Below are 20,992 nucleotides of genomic sequence, written 5' to 3'. Positions count from 1 at the left end.
TTCTGTTAAATTTTGCTATTTTGACTGGGGTGAAATGATTTTTCAAATGCAATTCATCTTTTGATGCCCTGACTGCCAGTGCCAAGAGTGTTGATTGTGAAATCAAGCAAGCTGAAGTTGTTAACAATTTCAGTATCATGAAGCTGCCAATTAGCCCAGTGGGGAGAATCTTTGTTTTCTTGATGTTGAGCTTCAATCCACACTTGACCTTCTACAGCAAATGTCTCATGTCCTCCTCAGTTTCAACAAGCAAGGTTGTGGCATCTACAGAACACAAGTTGTTGATGGATAATTGTTGATTAATTAATTAATAATTGTTGATGTGCTCCAAACCTGATGCCACATTCCTCCTCATAAAGTCCAGCATTCCAAATAATCTGCATATAGATTGAAAAGGTATGGAGATAGGATGTGACGGCACTTAACAACAACAATACACACACACAATACATACACAATATTCCTAGCAAAGCTTTGGTTGTATAATCAATGTCCCCAGTTACTCCTGGTAACAAAGAGAGCTCCAGTGGCTCAGTGGTAAGGAACTGCACTGCCACCACAGAGGTAGATTTCAAGTCCACCAGCTACTGTGAAGGAAAAGGATGGGCAATCTCTGGTGCAATTAATTACTTCCTCTGAAAATCCTCTAGAGGATCAGCGGTGGGTTGGTTTCGATTCAACGGCAAAATCAACAAACAATAAAAAATTTATAATTTACAAAGACTTCATTTCCATTTACAAAAGCATAGCCTATTAATTTTCTAATTATCACTACCTTAATAATGAAGATAAAGCAATCCTTTATATGATAAAAAAGAGAACATTAAAACATGAACTTTATTCTAAACAAAAAATGCAGCCATCCCTTGTCAGTTCAACTCTACGCCATTTGTTCTTGTTCCATTTGATCTTAAAGTGGGTGTCCACAATTCCATTTGCTTTTTAACTCAACTTCTGGAAATCCTAACTCAGTTCAATGGCATACTTTCAAAGTTGTGTAGGTGAGGCCATCAGAAGCCAGTACAAAAATGTAGCTGGTATTTATCCTTTCCTCGATGTTCAGAGGCAATCCTTCTTTGATGAAGACAAAGCACTTCAGCTTGTACCTGATTGCAAGTGCTTCAGGGAAGCATCAAAGTAAAGCCACAAAACCTGTCTGTAGATGACAAAAGACTTAAAACAACTGTGGTTAACTTATTACTGATAATTTTCAAAAGCAAAAGATCTAATGAACGTTCATTACAAGACTAATACAACTGACAAGGAAAGTTTAGGTATATTTCTCATTACACACAAAACAAGAAAATAAAAAGAAATTAAAAAATACAAATAAAATCTCTGTGTGTGTGTGCATACTAACTATATTTTCAAAAAAGAGTTGATATTATAACTAGCAAAGTAGATTACTAGAATCTTTTTTAGAAAAACATCTTCAGATGTTTTAAGTATTTCATATATAATGATCTTGAGATATACTACGGTTACGTCAAGCCTATAATTATACCAGTATGTATCTGGGCTGTATCCTTTCTCTGTATCTGTATGCTGAGAGAAATAATTCAAGAAGTTACCTTTTATGAAGAAGAATGTGGCATCAGAATGGAGAAAGATTCATAAACAACCTGTGTCACACAGTTGACACACCTTGCTGAAAATGAAGAGGACTTCAAACACTTACTGCAGATGATCAAAGACTACAGCTTTCAATATGGATTACATTTCAACATCAAGAAACAAAAGTCCTCACCACTGGGTCAATAGACAACATCATAATAGATGGATGGAGAAAAGACTGAAGTTGTGAACAATTTTACTTATTATACAATCAACACCTTTGGCACCAGAAGTCAAGAAATCAAAAGATGTATCGCATTGGGAAAATCTACTGTCAAAGACCTCTTCAGTGCGCTAAAGAGCAGTGATGTCAATTTAAAAACTAAGGTGTGCTGCATCCAAGTCATACTCTTTTCAAGTACTTGCTATACATCTGAAAGTTGGACAATGACTAAGGATGACAGAAGAAGAATTGATGCCTTTGAGTTGTGGTGCTGGAGAAGAGTATTGCCAAAAGAACAAACAAGTATGTCTTGGAGAAAGTACAACCTGCTCCTTAGAGGCAAGGATGGTGAAACTTCACCTCACATACTTTTTGAGCATATTGTTAGGAGGGGCTAGCTTGGCAAAAGATACTCTGCTTGGAAAAGTAGATAGAGTAAGAGTGAGAGGCCACCAGAGTCCCTTCCATTAGATCTTAAGCACCTGGTACCTAGCACAGTGGTTTCTATACTATGTATTCAACATGTGTTTACTGAGTGACTGAACAAATGAGTGTGAGTAAGGGGAGTGAGTTCAAAGGACTAATGGACCATGTAAACTTCAACCTTCACTATCCTGAGATAGAACACGGAATAGTACACAGCTTCTACTGTTGATGAAAGAGGCCGCAGTAAAGGAGCTCGGACAGAGTGGAGGAAAACCTGAAAGGAAACTAAAAATCATAAAAATGGCTTGACGTGCTGGCTTGATAAAGACTCATCAAAACCTTGAGACTGTGGCCCTTATTCACCTTTCAAGCCCAGTACTAAACTCACCTATGTGGTTCAACTGTCGATCAAACAATACACAGACTTATGAAGTGAGTGATGACACTCGTGAGATTCTTACTCTGAAAATCAATCAGATTCAGTCAAAATGGCAGCATTTTCTCAGAAACGAAGGTCAGAAGGAAGGAAGGGATAAGGTCAATAGATGAATGGACATGAGAAGCACACAGGAGTGGGAAGGGTGCTGTTAAAATACGGGACCAGCAATTAATGTCATAAAACAAAAATGCATATGGTTGAACAGAGACCCAATCTGCTCTGCAAACTTCTACTCAAAGCACAAATAAATTTTTTTCCTGAAAAAGCAACATGTTTCAAGTGTTTGTTTCCAGCAAACAATATTCTGTCATCTGCATATTACTAGTTATCAAATGAATCTTCCTCCAGTTACCTCATACTCACCAATAGTGACATGTTAAATAATTCCATTACCTGCAGAAACTCTTTTATTTACAAGATTAAAGAACAAATCTGTTGTGATTTTTCTAGAGATATTCTGGGAAATCTCCAAGACAGTCTTAAGTACATAAAATACGATGAGCTAGGATTTAAATTAAGGACACCAAAATATCAAAATCATCAGGAGACTGAAATTGGACTAAGATAGAATCATGGATTACTGAGGATCAATAGTTAGCTACCTGTTAAACCAAAGTGACAACAAAGATGTTTAAAATATAGGAGAGAATATGTTTGTAAAGATGCTCTGCTATTCCCTTTGTGAGAAATATTTGTTTTCTAAATATTCGAGCTTATAATAAATTCACCATAAACCATTAAGATTATTCTGGTCAAATACAGAAGCTTTTCTATTTAGTACACATAAGATAAAAAAACAATGATTTATAGCTTCTTAGAAAGAGCAGATCTAACTAGGTTCCAACTGTTAGACTTTCTGTTAGCAGCCATACGTATAACTGTTGTACCACCAAAGTTCCTTATATTAAACATCAAGTAGAAGTAATGGAGGTTTATTTGACCGGTAAACCTATATTAAAGAACAGATCCAAAGACAGTGAAATTGAGTGTGTATATACTATGCTTTACAGTAATAAATTAGAGGAGAGAAAGCTTTCTTACCAAATAGAAATTTTTAAACTAGTTTAATTTGCCAAAGAGTTGAAAAAACTAGCATGAACTTAATTTCTTAAAATATGTTCATTTATACAAGAGTTTGGCACAATAAAGGTAGTGTAAGCTCAATTTCCATAATTTTTGGTAAGGTAAAGCATATTTAATTTAAATAAGCATTTGTTTGTCTCTAAGACAATTATAATAGAGCTCCCCATGAGAGTTTATAATCTAATTTATTAATACTATCCACAGATGGACAAATGTTATGTAATCACAAAACAAGGATTAAATGCTTTTCTGAATTACAAATATAGATATCACAATAATAATAAAATCTAGCCTTTCTACAAAGATTGCAGTGAAAGCAAAGAGGAAGAGCCTGACCCTCCCAAAACTGAAGCCAAAGCAAAGGTGTTAAAGGCCGAGTGGGTAATCCTGAAGGGCATTCACTGCCACAGAAAATAAGAAGAAAATCCACACATCACCGATCTTCTGGCAGCCTAAGACACTGAGACTCCTAAGGCAGCCCAGATACCCCTGGAAGGGCTCCCCCAGGAGAAACACGCTTGACCAATGTGCCATCATCATGTTTCCCCAGACCACTGAGTCAGCCATGAAGAAATCTAAAATAACAACACACATGTGTTCATTGTGGATGTCAAGGCCAACAAGCACCAAATCAAACAAGGTGTAAAGAAGCTCAATGATACTGATGTGGCCAAGGTCAACACCTTGATTAGGCCTGATATAGAGAAGAGGAAGACCTATGTTTGACTTGCTCTTTACTATGAGGCTTTGAATGTCGCCAACACATTTGGGATCATCTAACCTGAAAGCAGCTGACTAATTCTAAATAGACATTTTCACACCAAAATAGTAATAAAAACTGAAAGGTATTTTAGTCATGTCAGGGCTTAGAGTCATCAGAACAGAACTGTCTTCAGAGACTATCTGTGTATGTTCTTTATGTCTGTCGTTGTTGGTTACCATTGTGTCAGAACTGATCTGTAGCTATAGCTGACCCTTCTGCAGGTTTAATTACCTGTAATAGCCCACCAGAGTAATCTGTGAGTTATCCATGTTGGAAAGTACAAAAGGGTGAGGGAGGGAACGCTAGAAAACAAAAGAAGGGGAAAAACAAAAGAAGGGGAGATTTCGTAACTGTTGCTGTTTTCCAAGAGTGCAAAGCTCAAGTGAAGCTTATTCAACAGAGAGGTAAACTGTCATTAGGTCAGACTTGGATTTAGATTGTGATAACTTAGCAGCAGGTTTTAAAAGGCTTGTTATAAAGAAAGCAGCATGAATTACATAAACTGGAATTGAGACCCAGATGAGATAGCACCACCACAGACTGACTTCTTCCTAAATGAGATGAAGACTGAAATATCTTCATGTACCAGTTCAGGGAATAAAAAGTAAGCTTGACTATGTTTGAATCTGTAAGAAGAAAATGCCACTGATGAGTAACAAAAACTCTTTCATCAAATAACCATATGGAGTCTTAATTTATCCTACCTTTGTAGTGTGGGAATCGCCAACCTAAGAAAATCTGAAGCAGAACAAGTTAAACATTTTAGTGCTTGATCAAGCAAATACAGACTCCTGAAAAACATACATATATAATTTAAAAAATTTTACCAAGTAAGAACTTACTAATTAAAACATATTTTTTTAAAAAGGTATTTGCTATGAAGTCAGAATCAGCAGACATAAAAGAGTATAGCGAAGTCCTCAAGACTTTCATATAATAGAAAATTAGAAAGGGGGTCATTTATGTTACTCATCAATAATTTCTAGTTCTCTTCAGATACATGATAATATTACATTTTGCTACATTCCTTAAAGTTTGCTTTGGCCACCTGACTTGTTTTTGCTGAGTAAAATGAGAACAGGAGTGATGGTGGTTATTATGAAGTGGGAGCTTTAAGGTTGGTGCAAAATTTGCCAGAATCCTTTAGAACTGTAAAAAAGCCATTGTTGTTGTTGAGTAGCATTGAGTCATAACCGACCCATCTGTGACGCTCCAGTGGATTTTCAAAGGAAGCTAATTGCACAGGAGGAGATTGTCGTTCTTTCTCCTGTGGAGGAGCTGGTGGACTTGAACCAGTGCTTTCAGGATTGCAGTGCAGCTTCCAGGCTACAAGAGCTCTCTAACAAAGGCCATGGAAGCAGAAAACAAAGCCTGAGTTCTTCAGTCATCTTTTCAAGGAGAGCCATCTTCTTGGCTTGCAATATGTATGTAGTATGATGGAGAAATAACATTTGTCATTGTCTCTCTCTAGTAAAAAAAAATAGTTAAGAAGAAGAGATTTTGAAAGATTCTTAAGACTGAGTACAAAATCATAAATTTAATAACCACTAAAAAGGGGGAGGCTTGGCAACCACTGCACAAGGTTTAGGATGAACTCTTTTGTAGTATTCTTGGTATATTGGATTTATATCATCTCTAACAGGTATTGAAGGGAGCTGTTGTGGCTTGTTGTGGTGGTATATCATCGAGTTAGAATTGACCCATAGCTGACCTTCCAAAGGGTTTCAGAGACAGTAAACACAATAATGTGAGGAGATAGCCCATCTTTCTCCCATGGAGCAGCTAGGGGTTTCAAATGACAGAACTTTTGGTTGCTGGTGAAACTCCTTACCACTTGACCACTAGAGCTCCTCTTTAAGGTCATCAACTACCAAAGCAAAAATACAGGGTTCGAATCCACCGATTGCTTCATAGAAGAGAGATGGGAAATTTCCTCCTGTGAGATTTACTGTTTTTAAAAACCTGCTGGAAGGTCAGCTATGGGTCAGTTCCAGTTTGATGATATACAGATACTAAAGCCCAACTTGAAAATAGCCCAATTATTGGTGCTGTAGAAAGATGAGACTCAAGAGAGAAAAAGAATCACCAGAACACTTGACTTGAAAAGTGGAAGGGTTTTATTTGCTGGCGGAACCATGACTGACTATTGTCTAAAATGGCCATACTTCCTGGACTGCTTTTATAGACAAAGGAATAGCTGTGTTATTCTTTCTCTGGTGGTTTGAAAGCATTAATGAGAATTTGCAGAAGAAAAAGCAAGCATTAGTTTTACAGTTTCAGGAAGGTAGGGAGAGGTGAGTCAGACATACTCTTACAAGGTTACAGGTGTTGTGACCCAGTAGATAAGGAAACATTCTTGCAGAATCACAACCTTCCTGGCTCTTTAGATAAAGAAGCAAAGCTGCAGGGCCTCTCTTCTCCCTCCACAGGGATTCAAATATTCTTGCAGAGCCTCTCATTTCCCGGGGCTCCTCTCTTAACTAATATCACCACTACTCACCAAAATTAATCTCACTCCTCTAAAGAGAAAAAGAACATCATTATGGGATTTAGTTTTGTTGTGTGTGGGGTTTTGTTCCCTCTTCCCAGTTAAAATATGCAGCATTGGGCACTCAATAGAAGATAACCAAGCATAAAGAAAAGAAGACGATGTTATTTCAAAATCAAGGTTCAGCAGTCAATTATCAACAAAGCCAAAGAGATGACATAGAAAGGATTTATGAGAAGTGGACTTTATTATATGACTGATGTAGTAAGAGAATTAATGAAAGATTAAAAACTTTAGTAGAAAATGAGAAGCCTTCATGAAATGGAAATCTCTAGAACTGAAAATTACAGAAATTAAGAATCAGTGAATGTATTATCAGATTAGAAAAACTGAAGAGTCAATGTACTAGAAGATATAAGAAAATAAACATAATAAAGCTCAGAGATGAGAAGAGATAGTTAATAGAGGAATGAGTGAAAGGAATATACAAAATACGGCTTTCTGGGTTTGTTGGTTTTTGGTTTTTTTGTTTTGTTTTGTTTTGTCTGAAGTCTAGCAAAGTGTTATTGACATCCCCAAAGAAAAGGAAGATGATTTAAGCCAAGAAACTACAGTGGATAAGAATTTTTAAAATTAATTTTAAAATATAAAAATACAGATTTAAAAAAAAACCAAACACCAAATAACTCTATTCTGAACTATTTTTGTTGTCATTGGGTGCCCTTGAATCAGTTCTTGGTCATGGCATCCCTTTGTACAAGCGAACAAACCACTGGCCTTTCCTGCACCATCTTCACAACCATTACTAGTTTTGAGCTCATTTTTACAGATGCTGCGTCAATCCCTCTTGCTAAGGGTTTACTTTTTTTATTGACTTCTTACTTTATTAAACTTGATGTTTATTAAACTGGTCTCTTCTAAAAACATGTCCAAAGTACCTGAGATAAAATTTTGTCATCTTCGATTCTAAGGAGAATTCTGATAACACATCCCCCAAGACTAATTTGTTCACTCTTCTAGCTATCCATGGTAAATTTAATGTTTGTGATATAATGAGATAAGGAATATAGTCCTTCTACATATAGCTTTCCTTTGCAATTCTAGCCTTTTTTGTCTATGTTTAAGAACTCAACTCTAGAGCAAGTTATTTGCAGGTCTCAGGTTAGAGCTCCAGAGGTTTAATGGCAAGAAGTTGTGCTGCAATCCCAAAGACACGCAGTTCAAGGCTACCAGCTGCTGTGTGGGAAAAAGATGAGCAATCTCTTCCTGCTGGACGGTCAGCAACTCGACAATAAACAACAACAGGTAGAGGTACAACTTCAAGCCCCACTCTGCTTGGAAGGTATGACCCAAGTTTCCTCCCTCAGTTCACTTGGGGGTGTGGTTTATATTCCTGATGTCCTATAGGAAGGAAGGCTCTTGGGATTGCATAACCCTTTTCACCACAAATCAGCTTACAGCTGACAACCTCAGCCTGCAGGCAAGTGGCTTGTCCTTCAGCACCTTCTTTGATCACAGACATCAACCTACACTATTTGTAACTATGTAGCCATTCCTTTAAGAGTTTTTGACTTTCTGTGATACCTTGCAGTGAATTGCTGTTGTTGTATACAATTGAGTTGGAACTGACACATAACTGACCTTCTAGCAGGTGTTCAGAGGCAGTTAATCACAGGGGCAGACTGAAAGGGCTGAGGGGAGAAGGAATAAATGTCAGAGATGTTGGAATGGTTCAGCGCCTTGGAAAAGTTAGACATTTGAAATATTTTTAATGTCTGGCTTTTTGCACTATTGTTGTTAAAGGCTGTTGAATCAAGTACAAACCATAGCAACTCTGTGAACAATAGATCTAAACCCTGTCCTATCGTATGCCATGCTCACATTTTCTGACACATTAGAGCCCATTGTGGCAATAACTATGTCAACTCACCTGGTCAATGGTCTCCCTTTCCTTCGCCGACCCTCTTCCTTTCCAAGTATCATGGCCCTCTTCATGGCATAACCCCTCCTAGCAACATGCCAAAGTATGTGAGGCAAAGGCTCATCATCATTGCCTCCAAAGAACACTCCCTCTGCACCCTCTCAAAAGCGTATTTGTTTGTTCTTTTGCCTGTCCATGGGCTGTTAAGTATCAGTGCTCTTCTCCAACACCACAGCTCAGAGACATCAATTTTTCAATTTTTCTTCTGTCATCCTTATTCATTGTCCAACTCTCAGATCCATAGCAAGTGATTGAAAAGACCATTGCCTGAATCAGACCCACCTTCATCCTCAAACTGACATCATTAATCCTTAATAATTTGGAGAGATCCCTAACTGCAGACTTTCCTAGTGCAATATGTCTGCTGATTTCCTAACTGCTGGTACCAAGATAGTACTTCCAAGTAAGATGTAGTTATTGACAGTTTCAATCTTTTCTCCATCTATCATGGTGTTGCCTATCAGTCCAGTGGTATGCATCTTTTCCCCTTAACATTGAAATGCAATCCATATTAAAGGCTGTATTATCTTCAGCAACACGTGCTTCTAGTCCTACTCACTTTTAGCAAGCAAAGTTGTGTCATCTGCATAAAACAGGTTATTGATGAGTCTTCCTCCAATCTTGATTCTACATTCCTCTTCATAGAGTCCTGCTTCTCAAATAATTTGTTCAACATAGAGATTGAATAGGTATGGAGAAAGAATAATACAACCCTGACACATTCCTTCTCAGTTTTAAACTATGTTGTGTTGCCTTGTTCTGTTCACACAATAACCTTCTTGTATAGGTATGATTTTGCATAATTAAGTGCTCTGAGATTCCCATTTTTCTCACTGTTAGCCATAACTTGTTATGATCTACAGTTAAATGGCTTTGCATGTAATAAATCATATATAGCCGTTCTTCTGGTATTCTTTACTTTCAGCCAGGAGCCATCTGACATCAGCAATGATATCCCTGGTGCCACAGCTTCTTTTAAATACTGCTTGAAATTCTGAAAATTCCCTACCTACTGTTCTACCCATTGTTTAATAATCTTCAACAGTAGTTGCTTGCATGTGATATTAGTGATATTGTTCAATACTTTCCACATTCTATTGGATTGCTTTTCTTGGGAATGGGAACATATAGGTACCTCTTCCAATCCGTTAGACAGACAGATGTCCTCCATATTTCCTGGCATTGACTGGTAAGCACATCCAGGGCTGCATTTATTAATTGAAACATGTCAATTGTCATCCCATAGAGTCCTAGAGCCTCATTTTTTTTTCCAGTGCCTTTAATACAGCTTCCATTTCCTCCTTCATTACCATTAATTAGGCTTGTACTAATCCTTATAAAAGAAATTGCCTGTATAACGGTTTTTTCCCAACACCATTATACAAAAGCAATAATTTATCTCTGGTGTGTCACATTCATTCTGTAAATCTAAAGGTATTAAAAATCCAAATCAAAAGACAAACTGTACTGGGAAAATCTGCTGCCAGGACCCTCTCTGGAGTACTGAAGAGCAATGATGTCAGTCTAGAAACTAAGGTGTGCCTGATCCAAGCCACAATCCTCACAATTACTTGCTATGCATCAGAGAACTGGACAATGAGCAAGGAAGATAGACAAAGAATCAATGTCTTTGAGTTGCGGTGCTGGAAAGAGCATTGGACTGCGAAGGAAACAGGTCTGTCCTGAAGAGGGTGGAGCCAGGCTGCTCCTTGGAGGCAAGGACTTTGAAGCTCTGCTTCACATACTTTGGGTATGTTACCCAGAAGGATCAGTCCTTGGAGAAGGACATCATGCTTGAAAGGGTGGAGGGACAGTACAAAAGGGCAAGACCATGAGATGAGGATGAGATTAATTGACTCAGTGACTGGGATAAGGGAGCTAGATGTGTGGAAGACAATGAAATTGGCTCAAGATAGAGCAGGGTTCAGAGTTGATATACATAGGGTCATATTGACCCTCATGTGACTGGATGGGACATAATAAAAACAAAAACAAATAATAAAAAAAGGCTGGAAAAAACATACCAAGCAAACGACATCCACAAAAAACCCACTCTCCAACAAGAGAACAAACAGACGTCTTGGAGAAGGTGCAGCCAGAGTGCTCTTTGGAGGCAAGAGTGATGAGGCTTCACCTCACATATTCTAGGCATGTTACTAGGAGGTGCTGTTCCTTGGAGAAGGACATGATGCTGGGAAGGGTGGAGGACTGGCAAATGAGAGGAAGACCCTCAACCAGGTGGACTGACCCGGTGACTGCTGCAAGGGGATCTTGTGTGTCAGGAAGTGTGAGGATGGTGCAGGATAGAACAGGGTTCAGATCTTTTGTTCACAGGGTCTCTATGAGTTGTACTCAATTCACCAACAGCAAAGAGTTGGAGAAGTCCTGATGAAATTTGAGCATCAAATGATAAGTGAAAGGTGCAGTAGTGGCAAAAACAAAAAAGTTGTGTGCTCTGTTTGCAGAAAGACAATATATTAGGACTATAAAATAGAATATATGGTAACATGAGAGATGTTGTTAGAGAGTTTTATCAGTTAGATAGTGGAATGCTTTGGGTATCAGGGTAAAGTGTATATAATACTGATTTTAAACTTCTTATTACTTTGAGTATTTTCTTTTTAGGTCATAAGCTGTGCTTATTATTTCCATCCCTAGAGATACAGGTTATATAGAAGAAAGCATTGCTACTATATCAGCATTACTAATTTGTTCACATGAACATGAGAAACTTGATTGATAGCAGCTCCAGAATTGTAAAAGAAATGGCTGAAATAGTTATGCACTAACCTTAAAGTTGAATTTGCATGGAACGTTCTCTATAGTTACTAGAGTGGCATGTTCCTTTGAAATGACTTTGAAGAAGAGGGTGAAAATTAATAGAAAAAACTTAAGTGTTCTGAAAATCTAATGCAGAGAGAACTACTGGACTTGATTAAGAGGCTAATAAGTTATGAATTAAAGGAGAAATATGTCCTTTGTGTCCAGCAAAGGAGCAACATTTTAGGAAGCTAACCCAAACCACCTAAAGCATTTATTTTATTTTATATGTGCACATAACAGTGGAAAAGAGATCCTTTAATGTTATCATTGACTTTCTAAGAAATGCCGACAAGGTTTGAAGAGAAAAAGCAAGTACTTTATGTTACCAGCTACTGTGTGAACTTCTAATAAGTAAACATACTTATGTTAGTCACTATGAATTTTGCTTTCTTTAACAAAGTTTGACTTGTGGAGTTAGAAATCAAGGTCATAATATGTTGTCAAAAAGAAGCTCATAGTTTTCTTTGTAAATTTGCTTACTGGGAGGCTCACCTTTTAAAGTCCTTCTGTCAAGAGAGTTTAACCTTTCCCAAAATAATCTGAATAATCACTCTTCTAGGAAAACAAAAATGCCTTTGTGATTGGCGCCACAAGAATACAGTTATGTAGATTTTATTATCATTGCCCTTGCTCTCTCTATTAATAGTGCATTTCTGAGACACATCATGTATGCAAAATCTAGACAGGAGGTTAAGGTCTACTTGCATTATTGAATAAAAAACAGCATGTTATCCTAAGGTCACAGTTTTTAAGCGCCTTGGCCAAGCCACTTAGTAATTTTTCTTTAAATAATGAAAACATGCCTATAGTTGTTGATTTTAAAATCAAATTTTTCTAAGCCTCCTGCTGAAGAATGACTGAAACATTGCCCTCATGTTCTTGTGTCTTCTAAATACACAAGTCTTCTAATGTAATTGCATTTTAAATAGTATTTTATAATGAGCTCCCTTATAGATGAATGCTTCTTCTACACTAACTAGTTTTCAGTGCCATTAAGGTTAAGCTTATACTTAAATAGGTGAGAACTACATTGTAAATAAACTAAACAAAACCCAGTGTCTCTTCACTCAGTATGCCAGAATATCTTCCTTGGACTTATCTATACTCAGAAAATGGGATTTCCCCGCCCCCCTCGTTATGAAGATATTTCCAAGGCATCTTTCCTAGTTCTTGGTCCATTCTTATTCATCCCACTGTGGATATTTCATAAGTATTTGATGAAACATTAAATGCCCATCGCCCAAGGGAAAAAACCCAGTTTTGATAGGCTAGAAAGCCAGTGGTCTCTGGAGACTATAGAACTTGGGTTTGAATCCTAGTTCTGCTATTTACTAGTTCTGTCTCCACGGGAAGGTCACCTAAATTCTCTGAAATTTTGTTTCCTGATTTCTACAATGAAATGGAGAAAAGACTGAAGTTGCCAACAATTTCTTTTTATGTACATCTACATTCAACACACCTGCAAGCCAAGTCAAGAAACAAATTAGCTATTTTTTCTTTTTGTAATTGTGATTTTAATGGAAGTTTACAGAAAAATTGAATTTGTTTCATTCATTCATTGTTGCATAATTTCCTCCCTACCCTACCCTCAGCAGTCCACTTTGCTGTGCATTTCTTATTCTGAATTGTTGTCCTACAAATAATGTGCAATTATATATTCCTTTTAAACATTTTTAGTTGTTATGTGCCATCAAGTCGCCTATGACCTTATGTACGAAAGATCTGAACCGTGCCTTATTCTGAGCCGGTGTCACTGTCTCCAACACATCTACCTCCTGGATGAGATGGGTTAACACAGTTATCGAGGGTCTTCCTCTCCTGTACTGTCCCTCTACCCTTACAAGCATGGTGCCTTTCTCCAAGGACAGGTCCTTCCTGGCCACATGTCTAACATATGTGAGAGTTTCAAAATTCTTTCCTCCAAGGAGCAACCTGTTTCACCATCTCCAGTACACACCTGTTTGTTCTCTTGGTGGTCTGTGGTATGTTCAATACTCTTCTCCAGTACTACAATTCTAAGGTATCAATATGTCTTCTATTATCCTTATTCATTTGCCAGCTTACATGGTAAGTAATTGTTGCTAAGGACATCTTAAAAGTGCTAAAGAACAAGGTGTCAGTTTCAAAACTAAAGTATGCCTGCATGCTGTTTATAATTACTGAATGTGCATGTGCAAGTTAGGTAATTAATGAGAAAGATTGAAGAATAGCTATCTTTGAAGTTTGGTGTTTGTGAGAAGTATTGAATTTACCACAGACTAATAGAAAAACAGAAGAATACACCTGGAAGAAGTGCAGCTTTGGTGTTCCTTAGAAGAAAGGATGATAAAATTTCATTTCATAAACTATGGGCACGTTGCTTGGAAGTACCAGACCTTGGGAAAGGATATCATGCTTGGGGAAAGTAGATGTCAGCTAAAAAGAGGTAGATCCTCAAGTCAGTCCTCAAGAGACTACAATAATGGTTCAGGATTGGGCAAGCTTTACATCTATTGCGCAAAGAGTTGCTTTGAGTCTCATAGAAAGCCCTTAACAACAGTGGTAATAGTAAGAGTAGGTGCTCTGGTGAATACTTTAACACTGTGGCTAAGGCATTTGGCTGCGGATCAATAGGTCAGTGGTTTAAACCTATCAGTTGCTTTACAGGAGAAAGATGTGTCAGTCTGCTTCCATAAAAATTTACAGGCTATGAAGCACTATGGATGGTTCTCCTACAGAATCACTATGAGTTGGAATCAACTACAAAGTATTATGTTTACATTGTTGCTGAAAGGATTCCACGGAATGTAGAATATCTCCAAAGTGCCAAAGAGCAATAATGCCAGTTTAAAGACTAAGGTATGGCTGAGCCAAGCCATGGTCTTTTCAATCACTTCTTATGCATCTGGAAGTTGGACTGTGACTAAGGATGGCAGAAGAAGAATCGATACCCGTTAGTTGTGGTATTAGAGAAGAGTAATGAATATACCATGGACAGCATAAAGAACAAAGAGCTATGTCTTGGAGAAAGTACAACCAGTGTTTTCCTTAGAGGCAAGGATGGTTACGCTTTACCTCACATACTTAGGGTGTATTTTTAGGAGGGGCCAGTCTTTGGAAAAGGACATCACTCTGGGAAAAGTGAAGGATCAGAAAAAGAGAGGAAGACCTTCAGCAAGATGGATTGATCCAGTGATGGTAACAATGGGCTCAAGTATATCAAAGATGGTGAGGATAACACAAGCTAGGACAGGGTTCAGTTCCATTGTTCATAGGGTTGCTGTGAGTTGTAATTGACTTGACTTGACAACACATAACAACAACAGCATTCACAGTCCCTGACCCATGGCAGGAATTCCATTTATGTTATTACTGTTACTTACTATCACTGTAACTTATTGTGAGCTAAGTACAGCAGAATGGAATATTGCTCATTCCTGTGCCATCTCTATAATTAGTTGCAGATTGCACCATTGTGACCCACGAGGTTTTCACCGTCTGTTTATTGTTGCTGTGGTTATGATTTACTATTATTACAATTATCAGGACATGGCCAGAGATGGAATTGTCACCTGTGTCAGAGTGATAACCTGGCAGAAGTAACAGATCCAAATCCAGTGTTCACGTTCCTGGAGACAGGAACGGAGTGCACTCTTCAGAGAAGAGCTCTTAAAGCTGCTCATCGCTGCGTGGTTGGGAGGCAGGGAGAGAAAGGAGAGAGATGAAGGAGTAGAGCCCTCGGATGACAAGAGTGGGAATGTGGGAGTAGGGAGGAAATCAAGGATGGAGTTGGGTCAGGCACAAGCCATCTGAGAAAGACACAAAAGTCGGAGCTCTTCCTGAGCGGAATCAGAAACCAAGGATCACAGTAAGATCGAGGAACTCGGCAAAAACCACACTGTCCTCTTACACGGCCACTTAGTAGTTTACAAAGCACATTTCCCATCTGTATGTTCAACAAGGTAACCCCATCACGAAGCTCATTTAATAGCCAATAATCTCACTCTTGGGAAAGTGGGGAAATCTGAGAACCTCACTGATGTGTGTGAATGAATACCTAGACTCCATCAGTGGGTATTTTACTGTATTTTAGGAGAGGGAAGAATAGTATTGTCCCCACTTCTAACTTGTGGAAAAAGGACTCACACAGTCAGTAGTCCTATAGGCTCTTCTGGAAATCCTACAATCAGTCAGGCCCCCTTTCTAAGCATCCTGCACCGTCAGCATGGCCGCTCTTCACTGCCCAAGCAATCATAAACACTAGTGCTGGCTGGCTGCCACACCAGGGCCACCAAACAGGGTCAGAGAAGTTAATATAGAGCGTTGAGATGTACTTCTCCTAAGGCCACAAATGCTGACTACAGTGAGTGTTAAGGGGGAGTAATAGCCTCTTTCTTGCCAAGCAGCCTTCCTCTAGGAAAATTAAGCTCTTGGTCATCCAGGCATTTTAATGGACTCCATGAATCACTGATCATCAGAGAAAGACTGTGAAAGAACCCAGGGTCCTGAGTCTGTTGATTGGATCCTTCAGCAGAGACAGATGGAGAGCCAGTCACTCTCAATGAGGCAGGCTGCAAAAGTGATCCTTCCTGCTAACGCGAGCCTCGCCTTTCACTGTCCCTGGAGGACCATGGAGGTAAAAGCAGTCATAAAGCACAGTTCCTCCCAGACAGCAGAAGGGAGTAAAGGAAACAAGGATGAATGGAATCTCTCAGAGGCTTTCAGAAAGCCTCAGCCTTGGCTCACAAAATATAGCATCTTAACAGGCCAGAGAGGATGCGAGCCTTCCTCTTTCACAAGCTGCACTGAAATGCTTGAGACATGAGGCTGTGGATCATGGAAGGCCAAGCAATGTTCATTTTACCAACCACTCACGGATAATTTTATGAATGGGAAATCTGAGGCTGATGGAAGTCACAGAAATGGTCCAAGATTAGACCATACCATGAAGGGAAGACTGAAACTTGAATGTGTGACAATGAAGCACCAAAGCAATGTGATGTTAGAGTACCACACTGCTAAGGGAGTGAACCGTGCAAACAGCAGGAAGCATAAGCTTTCATGAGCAACAGTCTCTCTTAGGGTGCTGGAGACATGGCAAGCATAACATACAGTTATGAGCAGAGGGCATCACTTGTGTGACAATATGACTATCAAACAAAGATTTTGACAACAAAACATGAAGCCCTGCATATGGTTGCTTAATCACGACCCTGTTGGAGATTCAAAGGACATTCTATTTTAACTCAAGAGGTAATTGAACATGTGCTGCCAGTCAGAAAGAGATACTAACTAGGGACTGGTTTGTTTCTCCTGCTGGGAGAAAAGTGGGAAACAAGCAAAATATAGGAAGTAATGGGGTTCAAGTAATTGAACAGCTGGAACCCAGGGCACTGATCCTGGAGTGTGGCATGAGAAACAAATCATAGCCCAGTGACTGCCCTATTTTATAGTCTGTAGAGTTTCCAGACTGTGGGATAAATGGGAAAATCCGAGTTGTTGTTGTTGTTGTTGTTATGATGTGCCATCAAGTTGCCCATGAATCATAGTGATCCTATGTACAACAGGTCTGAACATTGCTCTATCCTGAGCCAACCTTATTGTCTCCAGCCTACCCCCATTACCCCAGTCACTGAGTCTGGAAATCCATCTTATCGAGGGTCTTCCTCTTTTGCACTGGCCCCCCAACCCGCCCAAGCATGATGTCCCTCTCCAAGAACTGGTCCCTCCTTGCAACTTGTCCAAATTATGTCAGATGGAGCTTCAGAATCCTTTCCTCCGAAAAACAGCAACCTCACACACTCACTAGGTTGAAGAGATACACAGTGGCGAGGCCAGAGTGACTAGCCACGGTACAGAGAAATAGAGAAGAGAGAGCTAAAAGGAAGGGGAATGCAAGTGATCTGATCGCCAGAGCTTCCTGGGCCTTTCAGCTGAATACTAGATATCAAAAGGGTGTGAGGACTAAGGTGTCACAGATATTGTAAGTAATTAATTAATTTCATTAATCAAAGGCAATCAATGTTATGAAACAAAATGTCTATGAATGATTCTAGGGAAAAAACCCAGTAGGACTTGTAAACCTTCACTTGGAGAAAAAAAAAAAAGAAATGTGTGAGAAGAGTACATCAAGTAGGAGAATGAACCAAAAGGATTGGAGAAGAGTTCTTGCTCTCACAGGACAGCATTATTGGCTATTCCCACTACCCAGAACAGAAAACTTTATAATTCACAGGCTATCATGTAGAACATTTCAGTAGAAAGGAATATTATCTCTAATCAAAACACTATTCTCTGATGGTCTAGTGGTAGGAATTTGTGCTGCAATCCCAAAGGTATGCAGTTTGAATCCACCAGCAGCTCCACGGGCAAAGAATGGGTAATCTCTTCCTGTGAGATTTACTGCCTCTGAAAAGACACTGGAGGGTCAGCGATGAGTCAGTTCCCACTTGAGAGCAAACAATAATAAACACTTCCTCACAAAGTCTAAAGGGACACTTGAGCAAATCTTTTTCTAAGTAATTTAACCAAGTCGTAAGACAGCTAAACTGATGGCCCAACCACTTGATCCCTAGATAAATGTTTACTCATGAGAAATCAAGTCATATGATTATAAAGGTAGGAACATTCATGTGCTTAGCAACTTTATTTGAAACACCCAAAATGTGAAACAACATGGTAACCAATAGATGAAGAAAAGAAATATTGAACATCCATACAAAAGCTTCCCATTGTTTCATTTTCACTTCTTCCTTTTTTCCTTTGGTTTTATTTGATTGTACATTTGATTAATATTCTTTTCATCATATCTATTGGTTTTTTAAAAAAATACACCTCTATTGTTCCTTTCCCTCAGGTAGTGTTCTGAAGATTATAGTACGCTCATAACTTTCTAAATCCTACTTTCAAATACTATCATTTCATTTCACATATATTTTCTGCTTCCTATATCATATTCCCCACTTCACAGCTATCACCACCTTAAAATAATATCACTCTATTTAAATCTTGTCATATATTGGATTGTTGTTGTTGTTGTTATGTGCCATCAAGTCACCTGCGACTCATAGTGACCATATGTACAACAGCCCTAAACCCTGCTCTATCCCTTGCCAATCTTACTGTCACCAACATACCTATCCTCATTACCTCAGTGAGTGAATCAATTTAAAAAAAAAATTATGTACTTGCTTAGCTGAATCTCAGGGCTTTCAATGTAGTGATTTAATGTGCCAGTTATATAATGATCCCCAGTTATCTAATAAGGCATTAAGTTATGAAAGAATTAAGGACTGGTTCTAAAACCCACATTCCTGTCACAACATCAATTCACTGTAATAGGAGTTCCTCAGAGGTGTGACTTGCAGTCAAACTCAACTCAACAACGATGAGTTGTAACTGACTCCTGGGTAGAAGGATTTTAGAGACTATAAGTCACAAGAGAGGAGATTACTCTTATTTCTCACTAGAGCCAATGATGGATTTGAACTGCCAGAAATGTGCTGCCTTTGATTTGGCAAGACATCTTGCCACAGAATGTACCACGTGTGGCTTGCAGTACCTTTTCTCTTAAACTCAAACTCTCTGCCATCAAGTAGTTTCTGAAGTTGTAAATCATAACAAGAGAGAATGCCTAGTCCTCTTCCTCAGATCTGATAGTCAAATCACTGGAGGCAAACAAGCTTTGGGTTCATGGTTCAAATCCAACCGCTGTTCTTTGGGAGAAAGATAGACACTCTCCTTCCACATGATGTAAAGCCTCTGAAACCCTGCTGGAAGATCAGCTATGACTCTACCGTACACAGCAGCAACAACAACATGCAGATATCTAGATATAAAGATACTTATAGAGAGATAGTGGAGTCCTGATGGTCTAGAGGTGAGAAGCTGTATTGCAATCTCAAAAAAAAAACAGTTCGAATCCACCTGCTTCTCCATGGGGAAAAAGGTGGTCAATCTCCTCTTGTGCAATTTACTACCTCTTAAAACCTGCTAAAGAGTTAGCAATGAGTTGATGCCAACTTGACAGCACACAACACAGCAACACAGAAATAGATATAAATATGTATGTATATGTAACTAGAAATATTCTAGCTTACATAAAAGCATGTTAACATGATTCATACACAAATAGAGAGAGATATGTGTAACTAAAGGCATCCTGTTGTTTGTTGATTGCTGTCAAGTTAAGCATAACTCATGGCAACCCTATGAACAAAAGGCCTAATGCCTTTCTATAACTATCGACATTTGTCAAAGTTCATGGAGTTTCCAGAGGCATGTTTAGGAAGTGGATGCCACTCCTGTAGTAGATATATAGATATGCAACTAGAAATATGCTAGCTTTTACACTATTTCAGATGAATGATTTTGTCCTCTAACTCCCTCTGTCCTCTCTTAAATAAAAATGGCTGCCATGTAGCTTAGGGTAAGGTTGATAAATATCTTCATAAATACAAAATGACAGAGTTAAGAAGACCTCGCTCTCTATGCAAGCCTACATACTATTATTTCCTCATTGGTCTAAAATTTATAGCTATTGATTGCATTTTCACGACTCTCCAAATCCTCCAGCAATCATTCCAGAGCTAAAGCACCAGGGTTATTATTTTTCGTGTATTTCATTGCAGGTTTGTAAAAGAAAATAAAACTTGGGCTAGGCAGAACAGAGAACATGGAATATTAGAAGGCAAAAGTCTTATAAGTCATCCAGCCCAGGACCTCATTTCATAAATAACATAGGCCCGGGGAGTGTAAGTGACTTAGCCATGGTCATACTTCTGATTAGTGACAGACTGAGGATGGCATATAAACTAAACTCTAATGCACTGTCAAGAACTTTTTTAAGTGCTAAATATAAATAGCAAGGATGTCTGTTTAAAGACTAAAGTTTGGAATATATTCCAAAAAAATGAGGCACAAACGGAGACTTGTACACCCATGTTCATAGCAATGTCTTTTACCATCACAAGAAAATGGAAACAGTCTAAATGTCCAATTATATAATGGAATGGACTGAGATATTAGGGTACAATCACATGCTAGGATACTACGCCACATGCAGGAGCAATGATTTTGTAACTCACTACCTAATTTGGGAGAGACTGGAGAAATTATGCTGAGTGAACTGACTCAGTCCCATAAAGACAAATATTGTATTAGACCATTAATGTAGAATGTATAAGGATGGGAGGGGAGCAGATGGGTAAGGATGGGTGGGGGGTGGGGTGGTT

Source organism: Elephantulus edwardii, unplaced genomic scaffold (genome assembly GCF_000299155.1).
Source record: "Elephantulus edwardii isolate Elephantulus edwardi_28Jun2011 unplaced genomic scaffold, EleEdw1.0 scaffold00232, whole genome shotgun sequence".
Lineage (NCBI taxonomy): Eukaryota > Metazoa > Chordata > Mammalia > Macroscelidea > Macroscelididae > Elephantulus > Elephantulus edwardii.
Note: the sequence above shows the minus strand (reverse complement) of the source record.